The following is a 22,609-nucleotide window of genomic DNA, read 5'->3' as shown; positions in this document are numbered from 1 at the left end:
CGGATAATCACACTAATTTGACAGGTTTGGAATATGCTGAACTAAATGTTCCCAGTTGATTCTTCCAACACACTTTCGTTTCTATATCCACCCTGCACCAACCATTTTTAACGTTGTAACATTTACCTTAATTAAATCATTGAATCATTTTATCTTGGAGCAACAGAAAGGCGTCGTATACATGAATTTATCGAAAATAAATCCAGTAATGTACGAAAACAAACGCTATAGAAACTCTACTTGTAAATGAAAGTTCTAGGATGATACTAGTTTAGCCTAAGGGGGGTGAATAGGTTCCAATTTAAAATTATCCAATTCAATTTTCAATTTAATTTTCAGTTCTCAAATTAATTCCACATTCACATCACATGTCAAACTATCTTACACATATGCAGTAAAAAATAAAAAGTGTATAAGGATGTAGGATTTAACGAGGCAAAACCCATCACTGGGAGTATCCTCGGGCTCCCAAGCTAGGACAAACACTAAGAGAAATGAGTATAGAAAGACTTACAAAACTCATCAACTAGACACGCATACTAATAGGTAGTTTTGTCTCTGTGCTTTGCTACTCGATCTCTCTTCTGCCTTCGAGTGAAAGTGGCATGACACTAACGCCTCGAACTTTGCAAGATACTAATGCGATCATGCAAAACATATGAAATGAAATGATTTTTGAAAATCAACCAATTATGAAAATCACAAAGCACATTTTCATAATTGATTTCGAGTAAAGCACAATGAAACAATCAGTGAACAAAACTAAATTTTTCTTTAAAAGAGAAACACGTGGATACAAACTGATTTTTCTACCATAAACCTCACGGGAAAAATATGATTTTTCTTTTAAAAACACAGGCTGCTGACCAACATGGAAAACAAACTTTCTGTTGTATGAATGACGATGCTTTCAGTGCATGGTGCTGCATCAAATGCAAACTACAATACATACCTTCAGAGCATGCAGCAATATATATATATATATATATATATATATATAATAATAATAATAATATATATGTATTCTAAAACATGCAGCAAGTAACGGATCTATATAATGCATGTAGTTGTTGTAGACTATTATATATATATGACTTAAACAATGAAAGTGCAGCAGCAATCCTAGACTAAAAAAACTTAGTCAGCATCCTTCACACTTTCACGAAAACGCAATGGCAGCAACCACAACTCCTTTTTAACCTAGACCCCTATATGAATAACATGCGGCAACAGCAGGCGAAACCCTAATGTAAGCTGCGGTAGGAGACTTCAATATAAGTTAGAACTCTAAATAGATTAGATGAAAATAAAAACAAAAACATTTGAAGGTGTTGAGATAGGGCATAAAACTAAATTATCAAGTGACTAATCCGGATGCATATGCTAAGGTTTTGTTAACACTAGTCATGGGCTTTGATTAAAACCTAGCTATCATGTAAATAAACCCAAGTATACTCTTTTCTCTGTAGACGTATCACCGTAACAATAATGAGGCCAAATTGATTGATCTAATGTATTTTAGTTAAAGCCTAACTACACGAATGCATATGCATGACAAACTTACCTGAATGGATGTCTCTGAAACGCTTGTTATTTTAGTAATCGAGAGCACGAGAGACAAACTTAGACTAAAATAATTACAACGGAAAACATGTACTAGTCTAAGACATTACAGACTTCGGCGTTTTATTTAGGAATTGCCAATTTTACTCTAACAGTAAATTTCAAATCAATGTGAATCACTTACTGTTGGCTTTGAGAAACAGGAATTGTTCGTTCTCCTAATCCCTACCCTCTCTTTCCTTGCTGTGCTTGTTTTCTCAACACCTTACAACATGAGATCCCGAGGTAAAATTGATGACAGCGTAACCTTTCTCCTGACTTCACCAGAAGTATTACTGATTTTCTCTAAGAGCAGAATAATCTTTCACCCTCAAAATATCGGAGCATAACTTTTGTGGTACCTGTTGTAATTTCTTTCCTTCTTGCCATGCTTGCCCAACCGAAACACCTGGCCCCAAACGGCGAACGTACACAACCACCTGATCGTTGAAAGGATATGGATGTTTGACTGAAAAAAGCAAAACGAAAACATTACAAAATTATACAGTTGTATATAGTTTAACTACTGTTATTAATGTTTGTAATACAGATATAGTTTAACTACTGTTATCATATGGAAAATACAATTGAGCTTGGGTTATCAATGGTCCTACTTCTAGGCTTGAGCAAGCAGGAAACTTAATGGCAAATAGCCGGTACCAAACCTAATCCCCTTAATGGCCTGCTGTAGTGGGGGGCGAGGTCAACCGTAAGTGGACGAGAACCAGTAGATAATTCCACAACATCAGTTCATTTGCAGTTGCTACGACCAGGCAGTTTCGTTACTAGCTAAAAGGAAGTAGAGATGATACAAGAACTGGAAGTGAGATTCTGAGAATGTGATGGGAACCGAAATCATAAATAATGTACTAATAATATATTCAACGTATCGGTTAGAACGGTTAGTCTATTCGTAAAAAATAAAAGGTTAGAATGGTCAGGTATATACAACGTGTCTGTTGTGTATACACATATGTAAAATCGTATATGCACCCGAATCCTCGGTCTTCAGTGGTTAAAACGAAGCTCTCTTCCGCATATAATTTTTCGGGAGATAATATTTTAGACTTTTAGTTGCTCGATGTGTTCACCAAAAAATCCAATTACTCTACAAATCTTTTAAAGACATCATTGAGATGATCTTTCCTGTCCAAATTTGTCATTTGCTTATTTATATGCTAGGATTTATAGACCAAAACATCCCTTCTTTTCTCTTGTATTTCTTAGCTTTACCACGGGAAAAAAAAAAATGGGGGTAATTTCAGTGAAACGATTAAAATCCAAAAGCAAAACAAGTAAAGAATGACCAATACTAAAAATACCACATTGCATTGGATATATGAGAAAATATGTACCTGGTCTTGGAAAACCTTCTGGGTATTCTTGTAGGTCAGGTCAAACAGTCCATCCCCAAACACATATGCTAGACCACTAGGTTGTTCAGTTGGCATTACTTCCTTAAGCTGTCTCACCGTGAAGCACAATGGACTAAAGGAATTCGCGAGTCCGGCTAAAAATGATCCACCTGATTCATTACGATAATTGTTAAGAGTTATATCGACAGACTTGATAAGTTGTAGCAAATCAACATTTAGTCTTGGTACTGCAGACCATGCAATGACAGAATACATTGAAACCGTACCATAATAAACAAACACACAGTCTAGAACTTACAGCTCAAATATGAAATTTTGGGGATTCAAAGAAAGCTCAAGGAACATGTTAAATTGCAGTAGTTTCATAGTTCTATTTGGGTTCCTACCTAAAAATAAAATATGGAAACAAAGATATACGACAGTAGTAATTGGATTCTTCCCTGAGATTTGGATTCACATTTCTCTAGTTGAAACCACTGCCTTACACGGAACCAGAGCAGTTCACTCCCTCTGCGATGCCTCCTAATCAATCTCTTAGGTTGCTATATCTTCTCCCATTACAGAGGATGATGGACAATCCTTGCAAATTTAGTTATCCATTGAAATTTCCCCTTTGTCACATGATAATCTTCCTTGGCAACCCCCCACCGTCCATCCACACTTGCCAGGAATTTCCTCTAGGTCCTAAAGAAATTATCTTGCACTGTTCCTTAGCAAATTCAACATAAGCTTCAATTTAATTTAACTTTCAATAGGTGTAGAATAGAATAATAAATTGAATAATGAATAAAAAATCTCATGGAGGATAAAGAACTAACCAATAAATCGTCCTTAAATATTCCCGTCTGTGCTAGAAAATATTACCTGAGATTTGAATAACGTTCAATTACGCTGTCCCAACAGTACATGCATATACAAATAGGTAGAAGAAAGGGACAATCAATAGAAATAGAGGAGTTACCTTCTGGAAAGAGTTTATCCAAGAAATGGGCATTGGTCCTATTAAACAAACCAGTGCCAAACTTTTTACAAGGTAACATAAGATTCAGATTAAATGGGAGGGGGCACACAGTATATATTTCTCCACAGGTTATTGCTAAATCACGAAGAGGTGGCATTGCAGCAACTACAGCCCAGCTCATATTCGAAAAGAACCGGTTAAAATATGCAATCAGAAGTTTGAGAAATGCCTTTTTCAACAGAAATAATCATTCAAATGTGACCAGAAATGGGCTGTTTCGTATTTCCAACTAAAAGAGGACACTTTCGCTCATATAAATCAACAGGTAGATTTTTGTTGTCATATAATAAGAAGATTTCATGTTTTTAACATCCTTATTTTGATAAAGAGTAAACTAATAAACTACTCCACCGAACCAATTACAGTCATTTTCAGAAAGCATTAGAACTTCCAGTATAAATTGATTTATGTGATCCACCTCCACTTGTTCGGTAATGATAATATTCCAGAGATGTTACGCCATGGTCATTAGTACACAACAATTTAGATGCACTTCTCTTGGTTAAGTTGGAATACGCATATCGTGTGCCAGCTATCTCCCAAGCACTTGATATGAGCCTGCATTACAATTTTCTAAACATCAATGAATCTAAATTCTACCTATTAAAATCATATAGAAAGATGCTATGCAACATAAAGATACATGCATAGTGCTTACTTTCTAATTTTCTACGTAACTTAGCAGGGCTGCTATAGTAAGCTGATACTTAATGAACATCATTACCTTGGTTCTAGCAAGCGCAGAAGTCGATAACGCGTTTCTGGGGAAATATCATCGATTTTTTTCCTAACACCACCAGAGTATCCAATTGGAAATAGTATCAACTAAACATCAATTAGAATCCGGGATAAATTATGTTTTACCAACCACTCAACCAGTTACTAGTCAAATTCAAAATTGATAAACCAACTTGAACCCGACCCTTCTAGAGGAATTTCTATATATCAGCTAGAAATTCCGCTAGGCTAGTGGCGCTGAAACAATGAAGAATTTCTTATCTTTCGCTGTCAATGAATGAAACTAACATACAACAGAGCTTATATAATGAGCTGAAAACACCTTGGCTAATCAAACAGAATCTAACTAATCAAACATGTCCCGATAACAGTTCTAACAATCCCAACTAATTTGACCACTGTTGACTCTGTTGACTTGCAGGCTAGGATCCACTCTGTGATGACTAGAATGCTTTGACCCTGGGACTTTCTCTTCAGGATATATGTCAAGTTTTAAGCTTTCCACAGACATAGGTTCAACAACTTTCAAACTGAATCCACTTGCATGATTCTCGAGCCAAATAAAAAACCTATGCATGACAAGACTAGTAAATGTACATAATGTCAGACTAACACGATAAAAAAGTAACACAATGGACTTTCTTGTCACTCACAATCTGCACAGACTTAAAAGACTGTTACTGTATTCTATAGTTGTAATCATCACTACTAAATAAACGCTCGTATCTGCGGATTCATGCAGTTAAAAGGAAACAAATGTTATATCATATCCAAGTCAAATGATCCACAGCCTGTTCTGCAACTCAAAGAAGTTAAGTTCAGCCAAATTAGTCTGATCTTACTTAGTTCCTCAATTACATTGTTTTTCGTTTTACAGGGTAGTACTCTTAGTTCCTCAATTACATTGTTTTTCGTTTTACAGGATAGTACTATATCACATATACACACAAGTCTAATTCCAAGTTTTTAATTGTATGTCAGTAACCCTTTAACTGTGTGATGAAGTAAACTTGATCAACGGTGTAGTTGGAGCGAAATTTCCTACATGAAAAAATGCCTCCACAGATTCGTTGACTATAATCTGCACATTCACTAAATCGCTCGCCGGAGGCTTCCTCGAATAGTCCTTCTCCGAAGATTCATTTAGGTGGGGATACCTGCAAAAGGTATTGGCCCATGAGTCAAAGCCAGATTTTATTCTCCCACAGTGCCCCCTTTTTCTCCTTTTTACTGGTGCGTAAAATAGGGGATAACTGAGCTTTCGATTGCATGAGGCCCATGAAATAATATTCTCTAAGCCAAACTAAAACTTAAAGCCACTTTTGCTAAAGCCAAATTTGCTAAGGCCAAATTTGCAAAGGCCACTTTTTCTAAAGCCAAATTTACCAAAGCCACCTAACCCTTTCATTTTTTCTTCACTTGCAAAAGCCGACACCCTTTTCTTACCTTTGCCTTGATAGATTGTAACATTTGCTTAGTGTAAAACAGAATGGTTAGGGTTATTATGATTAGTTGAGGTAGAGTGTTAGTTACAAATGTAAAGGATGGTATAAGCTATAAATACCATAAGGATGTATTTATTATAGTGTAAAAGAAAGTAATAAGAAAGTGAAGTATTTCAGATATTTGCTTTGAAGCTTTCTCTCTATATTTTAGCTTCTTGATTCTTCATTGTTAACATGGTATCTTCGCCGGTCATGCTTGCCACCATTGATTGTTCATCATTTTGCTTCTGCTCACCTTTCTGATTCGTGTTGTTGCGGTCGTGTTGCTATTTGCTCGTCAATCGGTGTGGTTGCGATTCGAGTTGTAGTCGGTGTGCAAACCCTAAAGATTTGGGGCTTTTTGAAGTTGGTGTTCCCCGTCGTTGCTGTTGATTGTCGTCGGTGCGCAAACCCTAAGATTTGGGGTTTTTTGAAGTCGGTGTTCCCTGTCATTACGGTTGATTGTCTATTGGACAATTGTGAGGTGTTCTTCCTATAACACTCTTTCTGTTGTTGTGATTTGATTTCGATTTCTCGATTTCAAATTCTTGAATTGTTGCTATGATTGTCAAGATTTACTATATTTTGGAGTTCAGCAGTTGAATTGTTTTCGAAGTGTTTGATTGAATTTGTTGAGATTACTTAGTGTTGAAGTAATTACTCTCTACATAATGGTCACTGTAAACACGAATTTTCCTGAAACAAGAACACGTGTACAAAATAATATTTTGTATTAATGATTTTAGGGTTACAATCTCTTTTACAATTTGATCCTCTGATTCTATCTTCGTAAGATGTAGATTTGTGAATGAGTTGTTGATCCAAAGGGCCGTCGAGGCTTGATCTAGGGATGAACAGTTGTGTGGATTTGTTGATGTTGTTGATCTAAAGAGCCGTTAGGGCTTGATTTTAGGATGAACGCATGATGAACATGAACACTTTCTTCAAGGGCAGTTGAGGCTTGATCTTGAAGGTTGAGGGGAAGTTTCTTCAAGGGCTGTCAGGGCTTGATCTTGAAAGAAGATTTGACGACGAACGAATAGGGCTTGTTTGATCCTTCGGGATTTGCTTGAGAGCTTTTAGAGTTTCAAAGCTTCAAGATTTTGGTGTGATGTGAATTGCTCTTTTTTCCTCCCTTTTATCCCTTGATGGAAAATCCTATTTATAGGCTTTAAGAGTGAATGACCACTATCCATTTTTTTTTGGTGAGGTGAGTGGATGTTGTAGGTGAAATGACTGGAGTTTGGAGGTGAAGTAAGTGGAAGTTGTAGGTAAAATGAGTGGAGTTTGTAGGTGAAATGAGTAAAGGTTGTAATTTTAATGCATTGATCAACATTTATTTCACTGAAATTTCAATGTCTACAATCACCTCTATTCAGTTAGCTCTTACACAGTCACTGATTTTGTCTCTAATTCCAAGCGTGGGGAATACTGTCACTGTTAAACTAGATGATTCCAATTATGTAACTTGGAATTTTCAAATCAATCTTCTTTTGGAGGGAAATGGTATAGTTAGATTTGTTAATGGTACGGTTCCATGTCCTGCCAAGTTTGATGCTTTGGATTCTGTGGAAGGTGATGTTAATGAGACTGCGTCCTTTTCTGATGCTTATAAAATCTGGAAGATTCATGATAAGGCCCTAATGACACTCATTGCTGCTACATTATCTCCATCTACATTATCATGCATAATTGGATGTCAAAGTTCGAAGGAAATGTGGAATAATCTTCGTGAAAGGTTTGCTAGTGTTACTAGGACTACCATTGTTCAAATGAAGATAGATCTGCAAAATATTAAGAAGGGGCCTGGATCTATAGATAAATATCTTCAACGAATTAAGGACTCTAGAGATCAATTGGCTGTTGTGGGAGTATCTATCTCAGATGAAGATATTGCTATACTTGCTCTCAGAGGCTTACCATCAGAGTACAACACTATCAAAGCAGTGATTGGTGGTAAAGAAAACTTGGTGTCCTTGAAAAAACTTTGATCACAATTGAAAGCTGAAGAATCCACTCTGAATGAGGTTAATAAGCAAATTCCATTCATGGCAGCAATGTATGCTCAGGGTAATGAAAATGTATATGACCAAGGGTCATCATTTGGTATAGCATCCATAGCTGGAATGCATGGTTCAGGCAATACTTCTGGATTTCAACCCATGAATATGCCAGGTTTTTCACCAATGCAGCCAGGGTTTTCCCTAATGTAAATGCTAAGCTTTCAGAATCCAATGCCATATATGCCAAATATGTCTCCTGCACCTTTGGCATTTCCTTCACAGTATGCATCTGGTTCATTCAACAACTTTCGAGGCAATAATTTCAAGCCTAAAGGCAAGGGCAAGAAATTTTATTCTAGTTCTCAGTCCTCTCAGAATACACAACAGTTTGGGAGTAACAATTCACAAAGTTTTTCAAGTAGACAAATAAGCACTGGACAAGGATATAATCCTTTTCAAATCCGTCAAATTTGTGATAGGAAAGGTCCCTTTACCCTAAACTGTTTTCAGAATGGATGCCAAATTTGTCACAGGAAAGGGCACACTGCTGCCACCTGCTTTGACAGAAACAATTATAATACTTCACAGTTTCTAGTGAATGGTTCTCCACAGTTTCATCAATCATCTGGTAGTTCAGTTGTGTACCATGCTTCTGGCAATCCATTTCATACTCCTCAAGTCATGTCTTAACCAATGGCTATGCAAGCAAGGACTAATGGGTCACCAAATGCACCTCAACAAAAGTATTGGTTGGTTGATTTAGGTGCTACCAATCACATGACTTCAGATATTACTAGTTCCATGTTGCAACTCCCTATCCTTCTACTAAGATAGTCACTAGTGCTGGTGGTGAAGGTTTAAGTATTGCTCATATTGGCAAAACTTTAATTCTAACTAAATTTCATACTTTTCAACTCAATTTTGTATTACATGTGCCTGAGTTGTCTTAAGATTTGTTGTCAATGTATCAATTATGTAAAGATAATGCATGTCGATGTATTATTGATGAATTCTCTATTTGTATACAGGACAAGGTCATAGGGAAAATGTTATACCACAGACTGAGTAATAATGTTGTCTACCCAATTCCAGTTTTCAAGTCATCCAGATCATATGTGTCCTCACCAATTGCTTTTCTTGGTTAAAATGTGTCTTCTAAACTATGGCATTGTAGACTAGGGCATCATGCCAATCATATTACTACTGCAGCACTGAGGAATTCTTCTATTTCTGTTTCATGTAATAAGGATTCCACCACTTGTATTGCTTGCTTGCAAGGCAAGTTTTCCAAATTACCATTCCCTAGTGTTGCTTCAAAATCTGTTATTCCTTTTGAAGTAATGCATTCAAATGTATGGGGCCCTGTTTCTGTTAGTTCCTTAGAAGGGTTTAGGTATTATGTGTCATTAGTTAATGAGTGTTCAAGGTACACTTGGATATTTCTAATCATGAATAAAGCTGCAATTTTAAATATCTTTGCTTAGTTTCTTGCTTATGTTAAAACTCAGTTTGCCATTTCTATTAAAACTTTCCAAAGTGATGGTGGGGGAGAATATGTCAATATAGCTTTCACAAACTTTCTCAAGGATAAAGGTATTGTTCATCAAATTTCCTACCTTTATACCCTTGAACAAAATGGGTTGGCAGAGAGGAAAAATAAGCATTTGCTAAAAACTGCCATTACCCTTTTTCAAAAAGCATCATTGTTGTCACATCCCAGCCCGGGCCCTTACTACATCCCTGACTCGACTCCACCGTAGCACGATATTGTCCGCTTGGGACCTCGACCACGCCCTCACGGTTTTGTTTATGGGAACTCACACAAGAACTTCCCAGTGGGTCACCCATTATGGGATTGCTCTCACGCGCTACTCACTTAACTTTGGAGTTCCAATGAATTCCGAAACTAGTAAGCTCCCAAAAGGCCTCGTGGTAGGTAGAGATGGGAATATAGATATAAGGCTTACAAGATCCACTCCCCTAGGCGATGTGGGATGTCACAATTGTCTTCCTAGTTTTGGTTTCATGCTTGTGCTACTGCTTCATACTTGATCAATAGGATACCAACACCTGTTCTTCATATGAAATCACTCTTTGAACTTCTTTTTCATGCTTTACCTCGTCTTGATCACATAAAGGTATTTGGTTGTGCTTGTTATCCCTCAATGAAACCTTATAGACATAACAGATTAGATCCCAAAACCACATAATGTATTTTTTTGGGGGCATGCCTCACAATACAAAGGTTACATTTGTTTTTGACTTAACGCACATAAACTCATTGTCTTTAGACATGTTCTTTTTGATGAGCAAATGTTTGCTAGTAGTTTTTCTGGTTCTTATTCCCAGTTAATTAGTACCCCATCATCCTCTGGTACAACTTTTGAATATTCTGTGGTACATCCAAACACTTTTTCACATCCTAAAGTTGTTCCCATTCCTTTTCCACACGTGTTTTCTTCTTCTACTTCTGGGAATGTCACATGTCCTGTTTTACTCAGTCCAACCCTGAAACAACAAATAACACTAGTGACCTTGTCTCTTTTCAAGCATCTACCAGTTCTCCATCAACTGAGCAACCATCTCATTATCTAGAGTTGAATCCAGATACAAGCACATCTTAGGTTGACAATCTTCAATCTGTTCATGTGTCTACTCTCAACTATCATCCAATGTAAACCAGATCCAAGTCTAGTATTGTAAAGAAAAAGACGGTCTTCATAGTTCAAGTTCATATTGAATCACATTCTCTTCAAGAACCACAAACTTTTTCTTCTACATCTAAGTCTCCTCAATGGCAGCATGCCATGCAAGAAGAAATGTCAGCCTTAATTCAACAACACACATGGAAACTTGTTCCTTTTCTTCCAAATAAGAATCTGGTCGGGTGTAAGTGGATCTATAAGATTAAAAAGAACTTTGATGGGTCTGTGGCAAGGTATAAAGCTAGATTGGTAGCTAAGGGGTTTTCTAAGGAGGCTGGCCTTGATTACTATGAGACATTTAGTCCAGTGGTTAAACCAACCACTGTTAGACTAGTTCTGTCTTTAGCTGCTACTAATGTTTGGAAACTCAAACAATTAGATGTCAAGAATGCCTTTCTACAAGGCTTTCTTGAAGAAGAAGTCTACATGTCTCAACCTTAGGGTTTTGTGGATGTAAACCACCCTGATTATGTTTGCAAACTAGAGAGATCACTCTATGGTCTTAAATAAGCTCCTCGAGCTTGGAATGAGAGATTTACCAAGTTCTTACTTTCCTTGGGTTTCAAGTCATCTTATGCAGACTCTTTTCTTTTTATGAAACATACTAATAGTGATGTTATTGTGCTTTTACTTTATGTAGATGATATCATACTCACTGGGGGTAATGATGGTGTGGTACAAACTGTGATATCTCAACTTACTCAATTTGATATGAATGATCTGGGAATTCTGCATTTTTTTCTCGGGTTATAGATTCAATACGACTCTTAAGGATTGTTTGTTCATCAAACAAAGTATATTAAGGAGCTCCTACAGAAAGCAAATATGGTTAACTGTAAGCCTTGTTATACTCCCTGCCATCCTAAACAAAAGCTCTTGAATCATGGTAATCTTCCTGTCACAAATCCTAGTTATTACAGAAGTTTAGTTAGGGCATTAAAGTACTTAACCTTCACCCAACCTGATATAGCATTCTCTGTTAATCAGGTATGCCAATTTATGCATCAACTTCTTGAACCTCACTTTGCTGCAGTTAAGAGAATCATGAGGTATCTCAAAGGTACTTCTGGTTTGGGTTTGTGCTTTAGCCCTAGTTCTATGTCTTTAAAAGCTTATACAGATACTAATTGGGTTGGTGACCCTAATGATAGAAGGTCTACCACTGGCTTTGTTATTTTTCTAGGATCTAATCCCCTATCTTGGAGTTATAAAAAGCAGCATACTATTAGTAGATCATCTACTGAGGCTGAGTATAGAGGAATGGCCACTACAATAGCTGAAGTAGTATGGATACAACAGCTTCTGCGAGATTTACATGTGTCTTGTTCTGATGCTCCATTACTACATTGTGATAACATCTCAGACCACTTAGGAGCCATTAGTTTCCTAAGGCCTAATGCTGATAGGAGCATATTTATGCGCTTTAGTTTGCTTGTTTTCGTGCATTTACGTTGTGTTTCTTTAGTTATTTTAGTACTTTAAGCTATTTTCGTGTGTTTGTAGGTCCAAAGGGCTAAAGGAGCAAGAAAATGCATTTTGGTGCTATTTGGAGCATTTTTGGGCATGGATTGGATAGCTTAATCATGGAGCAAAGAGGATGGACGAAATTGAAGCCTTGTATGCTCTTTGGGACATAAAACAAAGGGCCTAGCCCAATCAAACAAATCCTTTGAGCCATGGAAAACCTCTAGCCCAATCAAATAATCCATCAAAGCCATGCAAAACCACCAACACATGCACTCACATGCATTCACATGCATTTCAAGCACCAAACATTCTTCTTTGCCGTGCCTTCCCCTTAGATTTCCAACCCACATGCAACTCTTCATCATTGCACCACAAATCAGCCACTCACATGCATTCACACACACTTCACACAATTCCACAAGCCTTGCCACACATTCACCCACATGCACATTCAACCCATCACCCATTCACCTTGTGCCGTGCACATTCCCTAACATTTCCAGCTTTTCTTCATCATTATTCCCCCTACCTTCCACCTAATCCACATGTTTTCCCAACAATATAATCAAAGCACATGCACATTCACCCATCACCTAACACACCATCATTGGCATGCATTCCATCCATATTTTAGCCATTCACCAAAACAATCACCCTTGTGCCGTGTATCCCATCCCATTTCCAGCCACTCCACATGCATTTCCAGGTTGTCCACTTCATCATTTCAGCCACATATTCACCCACATGCACTTTAATCATTCAACCATGCAACCACACATTCATTCTCCAACCTTGCCGTGCATTCCCTTGCCTTTCCAGCTCCCTTTTGCATTTCCAGCACCAACACATGCACTCACATGCATTTCCAGCACCAAAACAGCATTCACATGCATTTCCACACACCTTGCCGTGCATTCCCTTGCCTTTCCACCAACAACCTAGCTGTTTTTCCACTTTCTCCCATTCTTTAAATCAGCCACATGCACATTCACCCCTTTTTCTCCCTATAAAACCATGCAATGCATTCATACAATTCATTCAATTCATCCCACACCTCATTTCATACACAACACACCACAAACACACCATTTCATCCCTTTGCCGTGGCCTTCTTTGCATTTCCAGCATCATTCTCTTCATTTCCACCACTCCCCATCCATCCAAAACACTTCCCAACCATTCCTCCATACAAACACCAAACCAACAACATCCCTTAGACCTTATGCTACAACGAAGAGGAGGAGAAGAGTGCCTAAATGTTCATACAATTCAAGTTTGAGTTGTTGGAATTTTTAGGTGTTGCTTTTCCTCGATTCCAATGTTTAATTTCAATTCTCTTTGTCTTGTACGTATGAGGAACTAAACCCCCCTTGGCTAGGGGGGGATTCGAAATATATGTTTATGCTTGCAATATGATTTGATTACTTCTAATTGCGTTTCATAAGTTGTGAATTCAATTTGTTTAACTATTTGATTGATAACCTATTTATGTATGTTTATTGAGAGTGCACGCTTAATTTTCATGCATGAATATGACGCTAGAATATAAGTGAGTTTCACCTAATAGTTATGAACTTATATTCACAAGTAGTGGAGGTTGCTTATAAACAATCGCGTTAAATAAATTCTTGGCATAAGTTTCATGCAATCATAGTAACGAATGCCTCGTCAACACTTATAGTTTTCAAAGAACTTAATGATTCTTGCTTGTATCTCTATTATGCAATTCATGTAGGGAACTTGTGGGGAATGCTTTGGGTTGTCGTATGCAATCATCCAATTCATTAACTTAAGGAAAACTTGACGGTTAATTTAAGCGGGCCTAATTAACCCGGGGTGTTGAGAATTCATGGTTTATTGAAAAGCAATTAGAAATCGTTTTGTATGCAAGTATAACATGTGTGGAGATGAACCCCTTAGCTAGTTTCCCATCCATTCATTTCCGTCAAATCCGTATTTACAATTTGTTTTCTTTGCAATCTATCCATTTTAGTTTAATCTCGTCCAAACCTAAATCCCCCCCCCCCCCCATATTTTGTTTAAGTCTTAGTCTTAATCTTTCTTATTTTTAGTTTTGCATTCTTCGCATCAAATAGTGTTTTAAACTTGTTTTTACGTTTTTGAAGTCAAATCCAAGTGATTAACAATCCCTCCTAATCCCCGGTCCAGAACGATCCCTACTTACATACTTACTACAATTGACAAAAAGAGGGTTTAATTTGTGTGCGTATAATTCTCGCATCAAATGCTCATTCATTCATTGCAAGGCAGGCAAAAGATGGGTTTTCTTCTTTCACTACGAAGAGGTAGAGAATCGTGCTAGAAAAGCATAAGGGATTTATGACTCCTTTACTCCACCTCATAATCCATTTCATACTATTCTTCACAAACATTCACCCTATGCAGTTGAAACCGAACTCTTAGAATACCTTGTTTGAAATCAGCATGTATGCCATTTGCGTGAGCAGTGGACACCACATGATCGACAACCATCAATTCTCCTCTGAGGCATTTCACCTGGTGTTCAGCATACTGCAAGTATCCCTTTAGAATTTCACGTTCGTCCAATAATAGGGAGTAGTCAAAGCACCGATGCCAAAACAGATGGCAAAAGGGAGGTGTGGGAGGACCCACTTCACCTCTAGTTAATGCGTAAAGATCCAAAGAATGAGCGATTGAGTCAGGAGCTCGAGTTGCATAACTCTTCCTTAGAAAGACCTTTCCATCAGTTAAGTCAAGAGCCCGAGTTGCATAATTTCTCATTAGAGAGATCTTTCCATCAATGGAGTCAATAGGCCGATTTGCATTAGCCGACCTTAATCGAGACTGATACGTGGATTCACGAAAGGTGTTAGGAACTTCACAAGAGTGAAAAGCCCTTTCTGGCAAACGAGAAGAAAAACTGGAACATAATTCGATGACATTCTTAGAGCCCTTGGAACCTTCCGTTTGGGAGAGCTCTTTTTTTTGGGAACATCAGCACAGAGCCGAAAATGGAGTTTCATTCTTCGCTTGTTAGCCATGAGACTCAGGTACTACCTACATACCTTTAACATCTCTTTATATAACGACGTCTCAAGGTTAATAGAAGCAAGAATTTAAAATCTAAAGTGATCGCACTTTATTGGAATAAGTTAGACCCTCGTTTAAAAAATCAAATTCAAGGATAAAATATATTGCTCTCATTTATTCAAACGAGAAAAACCGAAACAAACGGCGAGAAAAGGCTGGGCAATGGAAGGGCTAAGGCCCAACTCGCGAGCGAGAATTATATTATAACAACAGATAAAATAAGCGAAAAGTACAGCTGACATAGGTTCAAACACAACAGAAGTATAGACAGGGTTTTTAGCTGGGGAAAGGGAATAAGTGACCACGTCAGCTATTGTGCGCCAAAGTAGAGACCAGACTGAAAGCCTCCAAAGCTTGAACCCAAAATGATGGGCCCAGTGTTAGTGACAAACCCGTTGCCTAGGATAGGATCAGAAAAAGCAAGGTCTTCGAAGGCCCTTTGATCTATCCCCTTGTACCATTTATATCCGCTAGGCCGAATCCTTATATAGCTATCGTACATATCAAGGTCAGCCACAAATCGATGTTTCGGACACTAATGGCTTTGCACCTAACCGAATCTAAAACTAAAAGCCATCTCCTTACGTGTCTATTTCATGTTTCTCTCGCGCTCAATGGTCCTTACAAGTTTGACATGGGAGAACTCTTCCTTTACACGGTGCTCTTCTAATGTCGTAACATTGGGGGCTTTCTTTAAATCCGAGATCTCTTCCTTAGTTCCTTATAACTGTGAAGTTTAGTTTTCCATCCCCTGACTTATTGTTGATTAAAGTTGAGGAACTCAACCTGGCAACTAGTCTATCTAATTTTTCCTTATAAAGTGCAGCAATCTGAAAAAACAACGATAGGGTTAAAGCTTATGGGAATTGTGAGATATGCCGAGAATGGGATAATACCTTCAGAAGACAATGAGACTTATAGGAATCGAGGTCGTCGTCAAGCATGGCCTCAAAACGACTAACGTTATTATAATGAGTCAAACTAGCTCACCACAACAGTAGCAATTTTTGCATTGTCCTATAGATCATTGCCAAGAATGACGAAACTCCTGTTTCTTTTTGTGAACTCAGGCCTCCAAGCTTGAGAGGAATCATTGGAACTATTATCACTAGCTGAGCTGAAAGTGTAAGGGGCCGACTGCCATTACATGGGTGTAGGGGTCATGACGATATTCAGTGAATCTCTGTGACGCTCATATATATCCCTTATGCTTTTGGTCCTAAACCTGGTATATGAATTTACTTTCGCTATCAGTCTTTCCATGAATATGTAAACATAATTGACCATGAGCTTCTTTCATAGCTTTATTGGATGGCCCAGTATAAATCAACCCGAAAGGCCAAAAAATGTTGGTTAAAGAGGTTTGTGATGAGGAAGGTATGGAGCTCTAAAGAAGTTGCTGATACTTTTACTCAGATCGCCTATCTTCGTGACTCTATCATCTACTTCCCGTACCATTTGGTCGATCAATTGTTGTTCCTTGATGCCCTACTTAAATCTCTCATGGCTCTTGATATTGAGCTTTGGTTCAACACATACTTTTCCCTTCTTAGTACGAACTCCTGAACAGAGGGCTCACAAAAAGAAGATGAAAGATAAAAAGACGAAGAGGCAGAGCAAATGGAAGCGGACTTCGACACGAATTATTCTTCCAATATGACTACACCGCCTTCTGACATTCCCACGTCCAACCGTGTTGCATCACCTCCTCGTGACTTAGCAGTGCCCAGATTTATAAGCAGAGCAGATAAACGACCTTTGGTGGATGGATCCAAAAAGTTTAGGCGTGATTTGCCAAATATCTTCAGTACGATCCCTGCACCCATGTAATGGTAGTTGACATTTCACCTTCAGCTCGACTAGTGGCAATACTTCCAATGATTCCTCTTAAGCTTAGAGGCTTGAGTTCACAAAAAGAGACGGGATTTTCATCATTCTTGGCGATGATCTATGGGATAATGCAAGCGTTACTATTGCTATGGTGAGAGGTTTGACTCATCCTAATAACACTGGTCACTTTGAGGCCATGCTTGATGACGACCTCGATTCATATGAGTCTCATTGTCTTTTAAATGTATTCTCTCATTCTTGACATATCTCACCATTCTCGTAAGCTTTGACCTATTATTGTTTTTCAGATGGCTACACTCCAAAAGGAAAAATCAGATAGACTAGTTACCAGGTTGGAGTCTCTTAGCTTTAATTAGTAGCAAGTAAGGGAATGCAAAGCTAAACTTCACGAGTATAAAGAAGAGATCCCGAATTCAAAAAAAGCCCTATAAACTGTGATATCTGAAGTGCATTGTGCGAATGAAGAGTTGGCCCAGGTCAAACTTATGAGGACCCCTGAGTGCGAGAGCAACATTAAACATATGGGGATTTGTGACCGATCTTGATATGTATGATAACCATATGGGGATTTAGCCTAATGGATATGAGTGGTACGAGGAGATGAATCTTAAGGATCCAAGGCCCTCGGATGACCTTGATTCTTCCGATCTTATCCCATGCAACGGGTTTGTCACTAACACTGCACCCATTTCAGGTTTAGACTTTGAAGGCTTTCAGTCTGGTCCTCACTGTGGCGCTTAATAGCTGAGTGGTCATTTATTCCCTTTCCATGGGCTAAAAACCCTGTATGCACTTCTGTTGTGTTTTTACTTTTGTCATCTTTACTTTTCACTTATTTTATTTGTTGTATTTCAGTATAATTCTCGCTCGTGAGTTGGGCCTTCGCCCATACGTTGCCCAGGCCATTTCTAGTCGTTCCTTTCAGTTTCTTCATTTGAATAAATGAGAGCATCTTTTATCCTCAAATTTAAGTTTCCAACGAGGTTTTAACTTATCTCGATAAGATGCAATCACCTCCAATTTTAAACTCTTGCTTCTAGTAACCACGAGACGTCTTTATGTAAAGAGATGTTGAGGGTAAGTAGGTAGTACTTAAGTTTCATGGTTAACAATCGAATAGTGAAACTCCAACTTCGGCTTTGTGCTAATGTTCCAAAAAATGGAGCTTTCTTACATGGAGGGGTTCCAATGGCTTTAAGAATGTCATTGAATTATGTTCCAGTCTTCTTCTCGTTCACTAGGGATGGCTTCTCACTTTTTTGAAGTTCTTAACGCCTTTCGTGAATCCAAGAATCGATCTCGAGCAAGGTCGGGTGATGCAAATCAAGCTCCTGACTCCGTTGTTGATGGAAGGATCTGTCCGATGATGAATTATACAACTCGGACTCTTGACTTTGTTGCTGATGGAAGGGTTTCTCCGAGGAGGAGTTATGCAACTTGGACTCTTAACTCTATCTCACATTCTTCAGCCCCTTATGCAATAACAAGAGATGAAATGGGTCATTCTCACACACCTCCCCCCTTGCCACCCGCATTACCCCTGATGCTTTGTTAATATTGGATGAACGTGAAATTCTAAAGGGATACTAGCAGCGTGTCAAACACCAGTTGGATTGCCTAAGAGAAGTTGTTATTTTCTCATTTATATTTTAGTGTGTAGTCACAATCTAGGTCATTTCGACAGGAGTGAAAGAAGAAAACGACATCTGCTTGCTCTGGAGCACATGTTCCATTGAAGAAGCGCATGTGATGGAGCATAGTCAAATATGTGTGTAGAGGTTTAACAAAAGAACGACACGTTATGTGTATTTAGGTTTTCAAGTTCGAAAACGGATGTGTATGTGCATATATATATATATATATATATAGGCATGCATGTGTGCAGAGATATATAATGTATAAATGTATGGATGAGGTGTGTGCAAATATATATGTGTGTGTGTGCGAGCGCGCATAAGGTCCCCTAGGGCAACTCACTATTGAATCCTCCCAGTGAACAATAATTGTCTTTAATGAACAATAACATCCTTTTGCATTAAATAAGAAATTACAACCCAAAGTATTGAGAAAATATAAAATTGTGGTGTAAGGTGGAAGATAATGATAAGATATTTACAGAAAAATTAAATCTTTTTTTTTATTTTAAAATTTTTTCAGATTTTTTATTAATTGTTTACATTTTTTTAATTTTTTATTAATTTTTTTATTGCTTTTTTACATTTATTATTATTTTTTTATTAATTTTATAATGTGGATGACGTCAGCCTTACATCATATGGCCTCATGCTCTCGGGCCACCAATTCGAGCCAGACCTCTCGCTCAGGCCTCCCCCGAGCCTCATTGCCAACATGGCCTGGAGCAGATTGTTGAGGCTATTGGGTTATTTCTGTCGTTGGTCCATCGGGCTCAAGACACCGATGAAGTTGCTCTAAGAATATGTGTGTGGAGGATGGCACACATATCTATATATGTTGACACATGTAGGTTTGACAAGGACAATACATGTATATTAAATATATATATATATATATATATATAATATAGTAAGTAAGTGGATAAAAATAATAATAAGTAAATAATTGAGGGAAGTGTTAGGAAGCAAGCTCAGGGAATTGAAAATGTGATCAAGAAATGGGGAAATGTTTGGTTTTAGTAGAGTAATGTTGTTTAAATAAAGCCTTTCGATGCAATTTGTCTACTTAAAAAAAAAAAAAAAAAAGATGTGTCATTTCGTTTTCGTAAGTTATGCAAAGGGTGTTAGTCAGCTTTCGTAAGTTAGGCGAAGAGTGTCAGTTAGCTTTCATAAGTAGGCGAAGAGTATCAGTTGGCTTTCGTAAGTTAGGCAAAGAGTGTTAGTTGGCCTTCGTAAGTTAGGTGTTAGTCAGCTTTTGTAAGTTAGGCAAAGAGTACCAGTCGGCATTCGTAAGTTAGGCAAAGGTAAGAAAAGGGTGTCGGCTTTTGCAAGTGAAAAAAAAAAAAAAACAAAAGGGTTAGGTGGCTTTGGTAAATTTAGCTTAGGTAAATTTGGCATTAGAAAAAGTGGCCTTCCCAAATTTGGCTTTAGCAAGTGGTTTGGCTTTAACAAAAGTGGCTTTAAGTTTTAGCTTGGCTTAGAAAATATTATTTCATGGGCCTCATGCGATCGAAAGCTCAATTTTCCCCAATTTTATATACCAATAAAAAAGGGGAAAATGGGGCATTATGGGAAGATAGAATCTGGTTTCGACTCATGGGCCAATACCATTCATCGAAACAGATGGTGTTGCATAAGACAAGCCTATGATGGGTAGACTAAAGAGAAAATCCCACAAGAAACATGCTAACCCTGCATGTGCCATGACTCCTTACTCGTGCATGGGAAGGAAAACATGCATGTCGTTGCAAGAAGAGCCCAGAAAAAGGTAGAAGAAGGCAGATAACTACCTCCATTGCGAATGACCACTAAGGAAGAGGGAGCGAGGGACATGCCATGGTACTTGTTCTTAAAGCGTTAGAATTCTATAAATAAGGAGATGAATCTAAAAACAAGGTACACAATCGAAACCCCTGACTAGAGAGCACAAATTCAATTGACTGACTTAAGCATCGGAGTACCTTTTGCAGGTACCCCACCTAAACAAAGCTTCGGAGAACAAGGGATTCAATAGCATGCGGATTACGGTCAACGAATCTGTGGAGGCATCGTATGAGAAATTTCACTGTAACAGATGTGCATAGTCATCATAGTCATGCAAGTGAAAGTGACACACCCTATACATGTGTGTCTATATATACAACACTTGTTCTTTTCCCCGGCAATTTCACAACGAAAGTGAATAACTCGAAATTAGCATTGAAACGCTACATATCCAAAAAAAAAAAAAAAAAAAAGTCAATCGAGTGACCCGGAAAATAACTCAAACTGAGTTTCCAAAAAAATTGGTCATGACAATTTAGTACTAACCAAAGATATGCAGCTGGATTACACGAAGCCGAGACTTGAGGATCAAGAAACGTGACAACGTCTTGCTCGTCCAAGTAAGCTTTTTTCCCAGTTGGAAGATATTCATATGGTTTCTCCCACCTTCATTAACAGCACAAATCACACCACAAGTATAGCGCAAAGACCCATTTCCGTATAATCGAAAACCTACAAACCCAATTAAAGACCATAATGACATATCAGATTATCCATATATATACATACAATCTTTGCACAACTAGATACCAGCAAGGAAAAAGCTTGAAGAGCATAATTTGAGCATCACATAGCTGTTTGGTTTCCGAGAAAATGCCAGAAAACAAAAAGAAAATTGAAAATTTGTGCTTCATAATTGCTATTACTTCGGACGTACTGGAACTGAAAAAACTGAAACTTTAGCTAAACCGAACAAGGAGCTGGTTGTTCACTGAGTTAGCATTTCATTGAAGTTCTGGGTCATCCACTTACAGCGCTAACGTATCTCCGCAACCAAACAGGAGGGAAAGAACTTGAATTTGTTTGGGGAAATTGAGTTGTGGAGTTTAGGTTACGAGTGAGAAAAGAACTCACCTTTGGCGGAATTGTATCGAAGAAGCGGTGACCGTTGATGGGGAAGTTGATTTGGCGGGAAATGGGTGATGCGAAGGGGCGAAGGGGATTGTTGAAGGTCGCTGCCGCCATTTGCTTCTCATTAAAGTGGAAAAGTTTTTAGTTTTGGAGGGGAAAATAAAATAAAAGTTTACCTTATAAGCCATTTTATTTTTGCTTATTTCTGAACATGTCCCAAATTATACCTTAAGTATCACTTTTACCCTGCTTTTGAAACTGAACCAGTTTACTCTCTTTTTAATTAGAGGATATCTGGTACGTGATCAATATGTCGTTTACATTATTGTTTGTATATTGATGTTGTGGATCAAAAGTTAACAGTTACTATGTATTTAACCAAGTAATGTGAGATACTAAGTCTTTGTTACGTAATTATGGTATGCAGAATGAATATGAATTCAGGTAGCTTGTGACGCGCTTAATGCAATTTTACACGTCAAATAGTAGTGAACATATTTCAAAATACCAATACTCAATTTAGGCTTCACCACGAATTCATCACTATGATACCCCATTTTGTTACAAACACGTACAGTTACAATTTCATGTCACTTTTCAAAAAACCTGAAGGGTATGAAACGTGGTTAGTAAGGGAAAACAAGCAAAGCAAAAATACCTTTAGGCCCTATTGTGTCTATGATACAACCGCAGACACTTGATTTCTCCCTTTCCCTGCTTATCATCATCACCACCTCCACCACCTCCAACTGTTTGTACAA

General features: G+C 37.9%; 1 pseudogene; it reads right to left on the bottom strand.

Moving 5' to 3' along the window:
• Positions 1 to 1,620: 1,620 nt before the first annotated feature.
• On the bottom strand, positions 1,621 to 21,962 carry LOC125480914 (annotated as a pseudogene).
• Positions 21,963 to 22,609: the final 647 nt, after the last annotated feature.

Source organism: the organism of the source record quoted next, unplaced genomic scaffold, assembly GCF_019419815.1.
Source record: "Pyrus x bretschneideri cultivar Hongxiangsu unplaced genomic scaffold, Pyrus_bretschneideri_v1 Contig37, whole genome shotgun sequence".
Classification (NCBI taxonomy): domain Eukaryota; kingdom Viridiplantae; phylum Streptophyta; class Magnoliopsida; order Rosales; family Rosaceae; genus Pyrus; species Pyrus x bretschneideri.
Note: the sequence above shows the minus strand (reverse complement) of the source record. Positions and strands in the feature narration are given on the sequence as shown.